This window comes from Erigeron canadensis, chromosome 8 (genome assembly GCF_010389155.1).
Source record: "Erigeron canadensis isolate Cc75 chromosome 8, C_canadensis_v1, whole genome shotgun sequence".
Classification (NCBI taxonomy): Eukaryota; Viridiplantae; Streptophyta; class Magnoliopsida; order Asterales; family Asteraceae; genus Erigeron; species Erigeron canadensis.
The window spans coordinates 15,953,446-15,967,886 of NC_057768.1; the positions used below are offsets into that span (position 1 = coordinate 15,953,446).

General features: G+C 36.5%; 1 pseudogene; it reads right to left on the reverse strand.

Annotated features, from left to right (window-relative positions):
• Positions 1-1,653: 1,653 nt before the first annotated feature.
• On the reverse strand, positions 1,654-5,756 carry LOC122610321 (annotated as a pseudogene).
• Between the last annotated feature and the right edge of the window lie 8,685 nt (positions 5,757-14,441).

A 14,441-nucleotide genomic window follows, 5' to 3' on the forward strand; every position in this document is an offset into this window, starting at 1 on the left:
TTGTTGTTAATTGTATGTGTTTGTATAATTTGTATCAAGTTTGTTCCATGTTTCTATGTTTTCGTTGAATCTATTTGTGTTTTCAGCCAAACACACTGTGTTTGTTTTTTTAGTTTGAACAGTTTGGTGCCTGCTGAATTTTCAATATGTTTTATGTCTTCTGTTGCCTGTTGAATTTGCTTGTTGTATAATAAAGCTTTGGAAAATTGTAATTAGTTTGTGTTGTTATTATTTTGTTTACATCAAACAAGTTATAAAGTACCTCTTAAAAGACCGAAGAAAGACATCACAAGACTGTAAGCCTTTTGCAATATCTGAAAATCATAAAGCCGATGTTAAAGCCGAGGATGATAAGGAAGATATCATCTGTAACATCAGATTAAGGACATCACTGTCTCAATTGTCTGCTGTTATGACTTCATTGAATCATAATCAGCGTCAATTTGTAAAAGATATTGGTTTTGGTAGTCTTTTAGGTTTCAGTATCGAGTCACTCCCAGGAAAACTCGTTTACTATGTAGTTGACAGTTTTGATAGCAAAGAAATGGTCATTAGAACACGTAGTGGGGATATAAGATGTGATAGGCAAGTTGTCCATGATGTTTACGGAATTCCCATGGGTTCAATCAACATATATGATCTTGAAGAAAGTTCAGATAGTGATCTAGAGAATTAGTGACTTGGACAGTGGAGTTTAGGAAAGAAGGTGCGACCTTCAAATATTGCCTCAATGTTCAACAATGATTATGAGATTGGAGAAATGTTCACGATCAACATCTTGATGTTGTTTGTCAGCACGATGGTTGAATCTGACAGCAATGGATATATCAAATTGGATTTGTTGAAACGTCTTCCAAAGAATTTGATGCGTAAATCACGCGAAAAACTAAGCACAGCGGAATTTAAAACGACTATTTTTGGTATTTTCTGGATTTTATGAAATAAACAACAAAACAAGAAGATAAATAAAATGATAGAATAAAGAATCCACCACCAAGATTCGTAAAGGCCAAGCCACAATTATAGATAAAGGACGAACCACCACAATTATAGATAAAGGGATCACTCCAAACCACCAAGATCAAAGATCTATAAAGGTAAATGAAGATTTTTAAGAAATAGAGGCTGCTCTATTAATTTCATTCAACTCAACATAATCTGTTTTACAATGAGAAATGAGCCCCTATTTATAGATAACTACCTGTCTAGAAATCATCGAAATTATAATAAAAATAATAATGAAATAAAATAAATAAAAGGCTGGCACATGGTGGGGACAATCACTAACAAAATGGACCAATACAAAGAGCACGCTTAAAGCTTCTAGAAATATTCCTTTTGCAGCCGGGCCCACAAACCGTTAGGAATAACGTTGTCACACGCTCCTCTTTTTGTCTTTATCACAGCTGTCATCCACCTTCTCTTATTGGGTCCACCAGACACGTGACAATCTTTATTATTCAGGAACAAACTTTATTGAGACAACTGGAGAGTGACATCTGGACTTCCACTGGAGAATTAAATCTGGAGCATTCATCAGTAGACTTGACTGGAGAGTGGTCACTGGCGAACTTCAGTGGAGAACATTACTGGTGGATCACTACTGGTAACATCTGGAGACCCTTGCCACTGGAGTAATGTTATAACTGGTAACTAGGCTGGTTCAGTAAATATGTGTTTAAAATGGGCGACAACTGGCAGAATTAACATTGCTTGTTCTGGTGGCATTATCTGGCCAGTATCCTCCAGTTCACTTAATTTCTCTAGTTCAGTGAACCCGGTAATTTCTGTATCAATCTCCCCCTCTAAAGAAAGACTTGTCCTCAAGGCTTCGAGGTACTCATCCTCCAGATAAGGTATCAGATCACCCACATTAAAGGTACTTGAAACGGAGGTATCTCCAGGTAACTCAACCTTGTAAGCATTTTCACCATATTTCTCCAAAATTTTGAACGGTCCTTCAGCTCTGGGCATCAAGTTGTTCTTTCTTCTTAATGGAAACCTTTCTTTTCTCAGATGTACCCAGACAAGATCACCTAGAGCAAAACTGGACTACTTTTTATGCTTGTTTGCTCTTTCCTTGTACTCAGCATTAGTTTTCTCAATTCTGGCCTTCACTTGTTCATGAATCTTCTTAATTTTTTTCGCTCTGGCCTCAGTTTCAATACTTGCCTTAGGTTCAATCAAAAATGGAATCAGATCAATGGGAGTTAAAGGATTGACTCCATAACAAATTTCGAATGGTGATTTCTTAGTAGAATAATTTGGAGCTCTGTTGAAAGCGAGTTCTGCATGAGCTAGTTTCAGATCCCAATCTTTTAAAATTTTCTTCACCAATGTTCTCAACAGCATACCAATGGTTCTGTTAGTAACTTCAGTTTGTCCATCAGTCTGAGGATGATGAGACGTACTGAACATCAATCTGGTACCCATCAGTCTCCATAGTGTCTTCCAGAAATAACTCAAAAACTTGACATCTCTATCTGAAACAATTGTTTTTGGAATCCCATGTAAACGAACAATTTCTTTGAAAAATAAGTTTGCCACTGCTGAAGCATCATTTGTAGTATTGCAAGGAACAAAATGGGCCATTTTCGAAAATCGATCAACAACCACCATTATAGAATCTTTTCCCCTTTGGGTTCTGGGCAGTGCAACAATAAAATCCATGCTAAGATCTTCCCATGGTTGATTTGGAACTGGAAGAGGAGTATACAAACCCTTGTGAAAAGTTGCCTTCGCCTGGTGACAAGTTGGACAACGACTGATAATATTCTGAACATCCTTCAGTAAACTTGGCCAGTAGAAGTGTTCAGTGAGGATCTCCCCAGTCTTGTTGATGCCAAAATGGCCAGCTAAACCTCCTCCATGTGCTTCTCTTATCAATAGATCACAGATAGAACCTCTTGGAATACACAATTTACCATTTTTAAATAAGAAACCATCTTGAACAAAAAAGGGTCCTTTCTGGTGAGCTTCAGTGAGACGATCAGAAAAGTCTGGATCAGTAGCATACAACTCCTTAATGAAAGAAAATCCAAGAACTCTTGCTTCCAGAATGGACAATAATGAGTATCGTCTGGAAAGTGCATCAGCAACAACATTAGCCACTCCAGCCTTATGTTTTGAAACAAATGAATAAGATTGCAAAAATTCCACCCATTTTGCATGTCTGGCATGAAGCTTGTGTTGACCATTAATGAACTTCAGTGCTTCATGGTCAGAAAATAAAACAAACTGTTTTGGCTTCAGATAATGTGACCAGTGAGTGATAGCACAAATAATGGCATAAAACTCTTTGTCATAAGTGTTATACTTCAGTTTTGAGCCATTAAGTTTTTCACTGAAATATGCAACTGGACGCCCTGCTTGCACCAGAACTGCACCAATACCCACACCACTGGCGTCACATTCTAACTCAAATAACTGATCAAAATCTGGTAATGATAATACTGGAGCTGAACTGAGTTTTTCCTTTAGTGACTCAAAGGCTAACTGGGCTGAACTCGGCCAGTCAAACACACCTTTCTTCAGACAATCAGTAATTGAAGCCACAATTCTTGATAAATTCTTGATAAATCTTCTATAAAAAGATGCCAGACCATGAAAACTTCTTACTTCAGTGATTGTGGTAGGAACTGGCCATGATTTGATGGCTTCTACCTTGGAAGGATCAATGGAAATATCTTCTTTTGATACTACATAACCCAGGAAAATTACACTCTTCACCATAAAATCACATTTTTCCAATTTTCCATACAACTGGTGTTCCTTTAACAATTCAAATACTTTTTCCAAATGATTAATATGCTCAGCTTCAAATTTTGAATATACCAAAATATCATCAAAATAAACAACAACAAACTAACCAATGAGTGGCCTGAGAACTTCGTTCATCAGTCTCATGAAAGTACTGGGAGCATTAGATAAACCAAAAGGCATTACTAACCATTCATAAAGGCCTCCTTTGATTTTGAAAGCAGTCTTCCACTCATCTCCATCTTTCATTCTGATCTGGTGATAACCACTTCTGAGATCAATTTTGGAAAACGCACTGGAGCCATGTAACTAATCAAGCATATCATCCAACTTGGGAATGGGATATCCATACGTAAAAGTTATATTATTTATGGCTCTACTATCAACACACATTCTCATCGAACCATCTTTTTTTGGAACCAGGAGAGCTGGAACTGAGCAAGGACTCATACTGGCTCTCACATAACCTTTGGCAACCAACTCATCTACTTGTCTTTGCAATTCTTTTGCTTCAGTTGGTGAACTTCTGTAAGCAGCTTTGTTTGGAAGAACTGACCCTGGAACCAGGTCAATCTGGTGTTCAATACCCCTTACTGGCGGCAAACCCTCAGGTAGGTCTTCTGGGAAAACATCAGTGAATTCCTTCAGTAAAGATTTCAGGAGACTGGGGACTCCAGTGAGCTCTTTTTCTCCAGTACGCTCACCAGTAACATCATAACTGGAGAGCCTCCAGTTAACTCTTCTTCAATTTCAGTTTGAGATATTAATAAAGACATGCTGGGTTGATTCCCATTAATTTTCAATAACTCATTGGGTTTTAGAGAAGTCAAAGTGACTTTCTTCCCACTTACAAATAATAAATAAGAATTTGCACGACTATTATGAATTACATAATTATCAAATAACCAAGGTCTACCCAGTAAAATATGACAAGCATCCATAGGGACAACATCACAGACAATTTTATCTTGATAAACAGATCCAATAGAAAAAGGAATAGTAACTTGTCGATTGACTTTTACCTCAGATCCTTCACTTAGCCATTGCAACTTGTATGGACGAGGATGCTTTACTGTTGGCAATTCCAGTTTCTCTACCATTTAAGTAGAAGCAGCATTAGCACAACTCCCACCATCGATGATCAGATCACACACCTTGCCTTTAATAGTACATCTAGAATGAAAAATATTCTCTCTCTGGGCAGCATCAGTTACAACTTCATTAGCATGCATCACTCTTCTCACGGCCAACATTTCTCCAATATCTGCAACAACATATGTTTCTTCACTTTCATCATCATCATACACTGGTTCACCTTCTTCAGTGTCAACATCTGGTAAGCTCTCAATTTCTTTAGCAGTGAGTGCTCTCTGGTTGGGGCATTGTGCCTGGAAGTGACCAAAACCATGACACTTAAAACATTTCCTTCCAACTGGCTCTTTTAATCCTCCAGTTTCTTTCTCTTTGCCTCTGAAGGACTATTGACCAGTTGCACTGGGCTTCTAAACTGGTTGACTAACTGGTTGACTAGAACTGGAAGAAGTCTTAGTAAAAGGCTTGTACCGGCCTTTCTTCTTCAGTTGCTTATCAATCTGGAGAGCCAACTTGCAAGCACCTTCATATGTCCAGATGGGCTGCAGTTCTATCTTCTCAGTAATAGATGCATTCAACCCACCAAGGAATCTGGCAATAGTATGTTCTTCAGCTTCTTTCACACCAGTTCGAGTCTTTAGTTGCTCGAATTCTCTGATATACTCCACCACTTCTTTTGAGCCTTGCTTCAGATTGTTCATCTGAAGATATTGATCTTGCTTGTACGACTGAGGAACAAATCTCTTTTGCATAACTTCCTTCAGTTTGGACCAGGTCTTGATTCTGCTTTTCCCTTTATAACTTCTTTCATGTTTCATATTATCATACCAGGATAAAGCATACTTTTTCAACCTAATACTGGCAACCTTAAAACCTTTCTTATCATCATACCCTTTTATTTCCATTATTCTATCCATCACTTGAACCTATTCAAAGAACTCTTCTTGGTTAGAAGACCCAATGAAATCTGGTGGATCTATCTTGATATCTTTTGTATCATCAACCTTATGCCTCCTATGCCTTCTTCTAGATTGATCAGACTCATCAGAATCACTAGAAGATCTGCGGGTGTCATCAGATCTCTCACTAGGACCTTGAGACTCATCATCTCTTTCCCCTACAACACGTTCTCCATTCAACCTTAAACCACCATCTTCTAATAGGTTAATAACTTTACCAAGTGTTTCTTGTAGATCTTTAATCTGCCTATCCCTCTTAGCATTATGAGCTTCCTCTAGAGTCATATTTCTTCTATAAGCCATTGATATTCAACAAAATAACACCAACAATAACAGATTTAGACAAAACAAACCACAATCCCAACAGATCTAATCTGACCTAACAGACAAGATAACAAAACCCACAGATAAAAAGATTAAGAAACCTTTTTCAAACCTGGCTCTGATACCAATTTGATGCGTAAATCACGCGAAAAACTAAGCACAGCGGAATTTAAAACGACTATTTTTGGGATTTTCTGGATTTTATGAAATAAACAACAAAACAAGACTATAAATAAAATGATAGAATAAAGAATCCACCACCAAGATTCGTAAAGGCCAAGCCACCGGAATCAAGGATAAAGGAAACACTTCAACCCACCACTATGTTTGATAAAGGTCTAGCCACCACAAACACAGATAAAGGAATCAAAGATTTTGGATCTCACCACTATAATTGATAAAGGACGAACTACCACAATTATAGATAAAGGGATCACTCCAAACCACCAAGATCAAAGATCTATAAAGGTAAATGAAGATTTTTAAGAAATAGAGGTTGCTCTATTAATTTCATTCAACTCAACATAATCTGTTTTACAATGAGAAATGAGCCCCTATTTATAGATAACTACCTGTCTAGAAATCATCGAAATTATAATAAAAATAATAATGAAATAAAATAAATAAAAGGCTGACACATGGTGGGGACAATCACTAACAAAATGGACCAATACAAAGAGCACGCTTAAAGCTTCTAGAAATATTCCTTTTGCAGCCGGGCCCACAAACCGTTAGGAATAACGTTGTCACACGCTCCTCTTTTTGTCTTTATCACAGCTGTCATCCACCTTCTCTTATTGGGTCCACCAGACACATGACAATCTTTATTATTCAGGAACAAACTTTATTGAGACAACTGGAGAGTGACATCTGGACTTCCACTGGAGAATTAAATCTGGAGCATTCATCAGTAGACTTGACTGGAGAGTGGTCACTGGCGAACTTCAATGGAGAACATTACTGGTGGATCACTACTGGTAACATCTGGAGACCCTTGCCACTGGAGTAATGTTATAACTGGTAACTGAGCTGGTTCAGTAAATATGTGTTTAAAATGGGCGACAACTGGCAGAATTAACATTGCTTGTTTTGGTGGCATTATCTGGCCAGTATCCTCCAGTTCACTTGATTTCTCCAGTTCAGTGAACCCGGTAATTTCTGTATCAGAATTCTGATCTACAATCATTTGATTGGTGTGGTTTCCTGATGACAGCCTTGGCTTCCAGTAAAGACAACTGGAATAGAGATTCCCCAGATAAAAATCCTTATGCTGGACCAGCAACATTTCTAAGTGTGAGTTTATGTCTTTTTCCATGTTTTTTACTTACTAATAATTAATCAATGTTGTTTTGTAATAATTGTATATATTTTTTGATGTTATAGCTGATGTATGTTGATCGGACGAGATGTGACAACGTCCCTGTTTCTCGATATCGTCCAGTCTTCAAAAATTGGAACGACCTCCTTCAAGCTCGAGAACGTGTTGAATGTTACATGGGCTCTTTTGGCATGTTGGATATTTTGCCACCTCAAAAGGATCACAAGGAAGAACTTGATGTTTCTGACGATGTAAAGGAGGAAAGACTTGATGCCGCTTCCAATGTAAAGGAGGAAGGGCAAGATGTAAGAGAGGTACATTCTGTTCTGGTTTTCTTTTAGATTCTGCAGTATTGTATTTACTTGAAGTTTTATGGTATATATTAGATCACATTCTGTTGAACAAAATGTTTTTTCCCTGAATATGCATATGTCTTTATTTTTTTATTAGATCACATCGTGTTTTATAATTTGTATCTTAGTAATTTATGAGTTCCTATTTTTTTAAGATTTTTCAAATTAATATCTAGGATTATTACAAGGTTGTTAAAGAAAAAATTGAACAGTGTTTGGAAATTAAGAAGTTTCTGCTTAGAACCTTGAAGGACGGTTTATTAAAGTATCCTGAAGATCCAATTCTGAACCGTTATCAGCTACGGTGAATTTATTTTTTTATCTTGTTCCGTTTTGGTAGCCTAGATGAATTAAAAACTAGAATAGGAAGGTTGAATTGTATTATATATTTATTTTAAATTTTATAGTATGCTGAAAATGAGACATTCAAGGATCATGGCGATTTCTGTTTCATTTCAAAGTTAGGGAAGAGTATTGCAATAAGACCAAAGTTTTTAAAATATCACAACACAATGTGTTTTACTTTCAAAAACACTTTGTGTCTGGTGATTTTAGTAGATATTCGAAACCCCGACACAATGTGTTTTAGAAATTTCTTCCCAACCCAAAGTCAGTATTATTAATGGGTAGACATATGTATTGATTATATTTTTATTAGTATTTTGTAAGCCTTGATGTACTAAAAATGTCCATATTTTGCAGCCTTTAAATGATATTGAATATAATCTGATCGAGATGTCAAATGTAAAGAAGAGGTTGTTCGATGCGTTTGACAAACAAAAACAAACAGATCCAGAGAGCAACAACTTACAGTTTAATTATTCAAAGTTCAAAGAGGTGTTTGTCAAGGCTCCTATAGCATTACTATTGTTTTTTATTCTTGTTTTTGACCTTGTATTGTTTGTCAAGGTCTAGTTGTAGATATTTTTAGCTTTGAGGCGGTAGCCATGGGCATAGGTTGTTACTGATGTATAGTCAATATGGTATGTTAGCCATATTGCCTGAACTTTATTATTTTTGGTGTAATACAAGCTTACCAGGGGTATTCCTACCCTCTTATACCAAAAAAAGTTCAAAGAGGTGTGTTCAATGGATGATTTGTTTTATACTGGCCAGAAACCAAATGAAGTTTTCAATGATGTTCAGAATGAGGAGGCTAAGGAGGGAACAAATGATGTTCAAAATGAAGACAATCTGGAAGCTAAGGAGGGAGAAGGTGATGTTCAAAACAAAGACAATCTGGTTGTGCAACCGAATTTTCTTAATGAGGTTCACAGTCAGGTTGACAATTTGGTTTTAAATCCTAATGTGGTTGTTTCTGATGTAATCAAAGATTTGAATCTTAATGTTGAGTTTAATGATGCGGGTGATAGTGGAGTGAAAAAGGTTGTAACTGATGACGAGTATATTCACCTTAGTGGATAGGGCTGTTACTGAAGTGGCTGGTGTGGTTGCCATTGATTCCGCTAAAGCAAGAAAATTTGTTGATGATTTGCTTGCTCCGAAATCTGGTGATGCGTCAGGCATTGCTTATAATAGTAACAGAATCAGTAAACTTGACGTGAAAAGAAAACCATCATCAGCAGCAAATGTTGATGGTGAAGAATTGTTGATGAATGAAGGGGAATAGTTAGAGAAAGATGAGGCTGAAGGTTCTGGTGTTCTCAAGGAAAAACATAATACAAAACATAGTTTAGAAGAGCAAAAGAAGAAAATTTATCATAATACGAAATCAAGCATCGGAAACAAATGTTGAGGGTGATCAAAAACTTACACAGGCTGAAGATGAGCATGTTGATGGTGAAAGGTTGGTGACTGGTGAGGTTCATAATGAGGATGAAGAAGATGTTGATCAAGTAATTCCCAAAAGGGGTCGTGGACGTCCTCCAAAGAATAAAGGACTTGTTGCCGCTGATTTGAAGGAAAGCAAAGGAAAGGCTCCTGAAAGGTTGCTAAAAGATGGTGATGAGATATTCTTGACTGATTTGATTCAAATAAGGGTTCGTGAACGTTCTCACAATGCAAAAGAAGATGTTGTTGTTGATTCGAAGGACAAAAAACAAAAGGCTACCGGTGGTGCTTTGGAGAAAAAGAAAGAAAAGGTTGCTGCTGCTGAAGTTCCACCAAAGTAAATTCATGGTTTAAATAATAAAATAATCAAATTTATTTTTCTAGTTTTATCATGTGTAATATCGTTATCATAACTTTTTCCTTTTTGGGGGCACATACCAGGAGGCGTTCTGAGAAGATAACTTTAAAGAAGATTTCAGCTAATGTTGTCACCAACGATGGGAAAGGCTTGGATCCAGAAAAGCCTGTCATATTGTAGTCCCACCTCTTGGATCCAGAAAAGTTAAAATTCTAACTATTCAGCCAGTCTCTTGGATTTAGACCTTATTTGTTCGGATCATAACCTAAAATTCTAGACTTCTAAATACTTTTGTAATTATGGGTTTCCAGTTGTGTATGGTGAATGCAATACTTTGGATATGATGAATGTAAATGCAATGCTTGAAACTTGTTTGAATAACTTTTATATTAATCTAGATTTTGCTTTAGATATCTTGAATGTAAATGCAAGACTTGTTACTTTGTTCTGTATTCTGGTATAGATACACAGATAGTTTGTTCGTGTCGAAGGGTTGCATGATACTAAAAGTATGGCCAAAACACAAGGTTTATATTGGATTTTTTTTCAAAACACAAGTTGTTCGAATTTTTATAATTCCCGAAACACAAGGTGTCTGGTTTTATCGAAATAGGTATGGGCATTTTATGAATTCTTGAAACCAAAACACAATGTGTTTTGGATTTGAAGCAGCCTGTGTATGGCCATTGTAGGAACTATGGCCATTTTATGAATTTCTTGAAACCAAAACACAAAGTGTTATGGATTAGAAGCATCTTGTGTATGGCCATTTATGAATTCTCGAAACCAAAACACAATGTGTTTTAGATTTGAAGCAGCCTGTGTATGGCCATTGTAGGAAGTATGGCCATTTTATGAATTTCTTGAAACATTTGTGTTTTGGATTTGAAGTATCTTCTGTATGGCCATTTATGAGTTCTCGAAACCAAAACACATTGATTTGAAGCAGCCTGTGTATGGCCATTGTAGTAACTACCGGAAACCAAAACACCATGATTTTTTTTCTTTCCTTGATAATAACTAGGACAAACAATGTAAATGATCATATAAATGTCTTAAAAATTTCAAAATACAATCTCTTCAACGACAACTAATCGAGCAGATAATTAATGAAAAATGAAAACAGTAAGAAAATAGAAAAATCCATCACGGGGTCTTGACAGCAACCTCATTTGAAGTGTTTTGTTTCTCAGCCTCGGTTGAAGTGCTTTGTTTCTTTTTACCCTTTTCTTTACCGCAAGTCCTTGCATTGTGTTTTGTACCTCCACAGTTGCTACAAATCGTCTTTCTCTTTTGGCTTTGTTTTATTCCCAACTCTTTGCCGCCCATTATTCTTGTCTTTTTCACACAACCTTTGTATGATCCGACTGGTGGGTTGTTTATAAAGATTTGGTCAGGCCTGCTAGCCCCAGTCATGTTTTCCATAGTATCTTCCTTCCTTTTCTTTGGTGTCTTTTGGACTTTCTTCTCAACATCAATCTTCAATTCTTTAACCTTTTCAAGAAATTCTTAGAGCAGTTTCTCATCCGGTACAAGGTTATTGATGCAATCTTCTACAACTGTATTTATTTCATGAACAAACTTTTGAACACCATTATTTGCATTACCGTATTTGTTCCTTCGTGATCTCAGCTCTGGTGGTATGATGTCTCTTCTCCAACGCCTGTTGATGTATCCTTCTGGAATCTCATCGATGTTTCAGATGAAATTGAAGACCCAAAAACAATGGCGACACAAAAGACCAAATCTTAGGTAGTGTCTACATGTACATGTTACCAAGCCATCCTCACGGGTATGAAGTACCTTCACCACCAACAGAATTCATATTATATGAAACTAATAACGGTTTTTTATATGTATAATTAATTATCAACAGAAATATACTTTAATTTACCTTGTATTGCACAGTCTTTAAATTCTGCAGATTCTCTTATATGACTGAAACTTGCACAGATTCCTCTAGTCATCCCTGCCAATGAACACGAATACAAAGCGGCCACTTTTAGACCTCGAGGTCGTTCGCATGAGCCCAAACATTGAGGTGTCGATAAAATAAGCTGGTATCCAAGAGGACCTGATTTGGAACATGTGTTTAAACCAGCTATCATTTGTCAGTGAGAAATCGACCATCAACTGTCCCCATTTTTCCTCCAATTCTTTCGGTTCCATGTGCATGTTCCATACAATACTGTCAAATCGTTGTTTAAAATCTCTTTCTGCTTCATCTTCAATACTTGGAATCGCGTCCTTAACCAGTGTTAGGGAGTTTTATTTATGTTTTTGAAGGGAAATTTAGACTTCTGCTTATACTGCAATCTAAGGCTCGGTTCTTTTAATCTAAAAACAGAGTCAATGGAATCATACCTTGGTTGGCAGATCTGTGTAATGTGCCACATGTACAACATACTCAAAAAGAACATTGAGAATCGCCTCATGATTTAACTTCAAGAAGTCCAAGACCAAGAATTGTTTCAACATACTCATTGTCTTCACCACCGGGCTCATCAAATACATTCCTACAAGACAAGATAACACGTACTTCATTCATTACAATATATCACTAAGGGGGAGAATGTTAGAAATCCAAAATAGTGATAAATTGTAATTTAAGTTAGTGGACTTACTTGTTTTTAAGTCATAGATTAATAATCACTAAGGTTGAGGGACTAGATGTGATAAGTTGTATATGTATAGGGATAGACTATAAATACCCTCATACCTTAGAGATTATTAAGCCTTGAATAACATTTCATTCATTCCTGAAAATTTTTCACACACACTTAATTCCAATCATTCCACTTTCTCTCTCTCTCTCTCCAAAAACACACACTAAAACACCAAGAACACACACATATCCAATCCGCCATTAAATCTGTGAATTCGGTGCTGAAATCGTGTTATCACATTGTATCTATTGACAAAAAGATCATGTGAATGTTATACAACTGAACGGTGTAAGAAATGAACACAAAGTGTTTTCTTCTATTTTCAGCAATTAATAAAAATTAAAAAAAGCAAATAGATACCTGTTCGTTTGGTACGTGGCATCAAATGACATAATGTCATTGAACTCCTTGTAGTTGCACCTGGCAACTTCATCTGCCCAAAACAACGAGTGCAACACGCTATCTTCAACCTTGTAGTAGAACGAAAAACCGGGGAAATACTCTTTATTTTCTTCCATTTTATTTATCAACATTTGTGCATCGCTTTCACTGACATAAACATTCAAGTCCCGTGACCAATTCCTGAAATCAGTTATGGTTCCATTGACATTTTCGTCACAACCTTTCATGCAACTATAAAGTTGGTGTGTCTTAGTTGGTCCTAGATTGCATACTGTTGCGTTGTACACAAACAGTTGTTCGGCATATTTGAGCTGCCTATCATGCCTTGACAGGTGTCTGTATTCAGGCAGAACCATTTCATGGTTGTGTATTTCATCGAAAACAGTGAACCATATAGGGCCGGATTTGATGTTAGAAAATCTCAACATTGTCCTGCATCTAGTACGCTCTACATTGCTTTTTCTCATTGGCTTTTCTAGTGTCCACTTTTATTTTTGGTGGGTTTCCAGCTCTGCTACATATATACCACTTCTGGTATATCCTCCCACTATTGGTCTTTTTGTTATTAGACTTTCTAACATCAAATCCGGCCCTATATACTTCATACATTTTTTGGCACTGTTCTAGGATTCTGTAATTTGTTCCTAAAACTGGTCTATATTTTGAGTCAACATCCGGCTCACGATACAAGGACCCTTCGGGTGTTGCATGGTTTATCGTTATAGTTGTTTTGGTGTAACATTTGAACTGCCAACACCTGTTTCATAACATGTGACACGCAATTCCTATCAGGCATTTTTTGATCAAACAATTCGTGTTTCACACTCTACAATCATTAATACCATAACGCGATTCCATACAATTCTTTTATGATTGAAAGCATTAAACTATACAAGCATCTTGTGTTTCACACTCTACAAACAATCAGTTTTATTCAAAACTACGAATAATCACAGTTTTGTACAATCCTTCTATCATCGAAAGCATTAAACTATACAAGCATCTTGTGTTTCACACTCTACAAACAATCAGTTTTATTTAAAACTACGAATAATCACAGTTCCGCTAAATCTAACTGTCATTAAGCAAAAAAATACGATTAATTTGTGATTTGATACAATCCGTCTTTCATTGAATCCATTAAAACATACAAACACCTTGTGTTTCACACTCTAAGCATATTTAGTATCAAACAGTTTGAATCAAACCTAAAAGTTATCACAATTCCATGAAATCTAACTGTCATTAAGCGACATAAACACCTAGTGATTTGGATTGATCAACGATAAACAGTATAAACAGATACAAACAGCTTGTGTTTCAGATTCACTTACCATATACTATTTGTTCGAGTTCCTCATCGCTTATCACGTCGTCTTCTTCCATCGATTAACAATCCGGAATCAGTTACTATTTTTA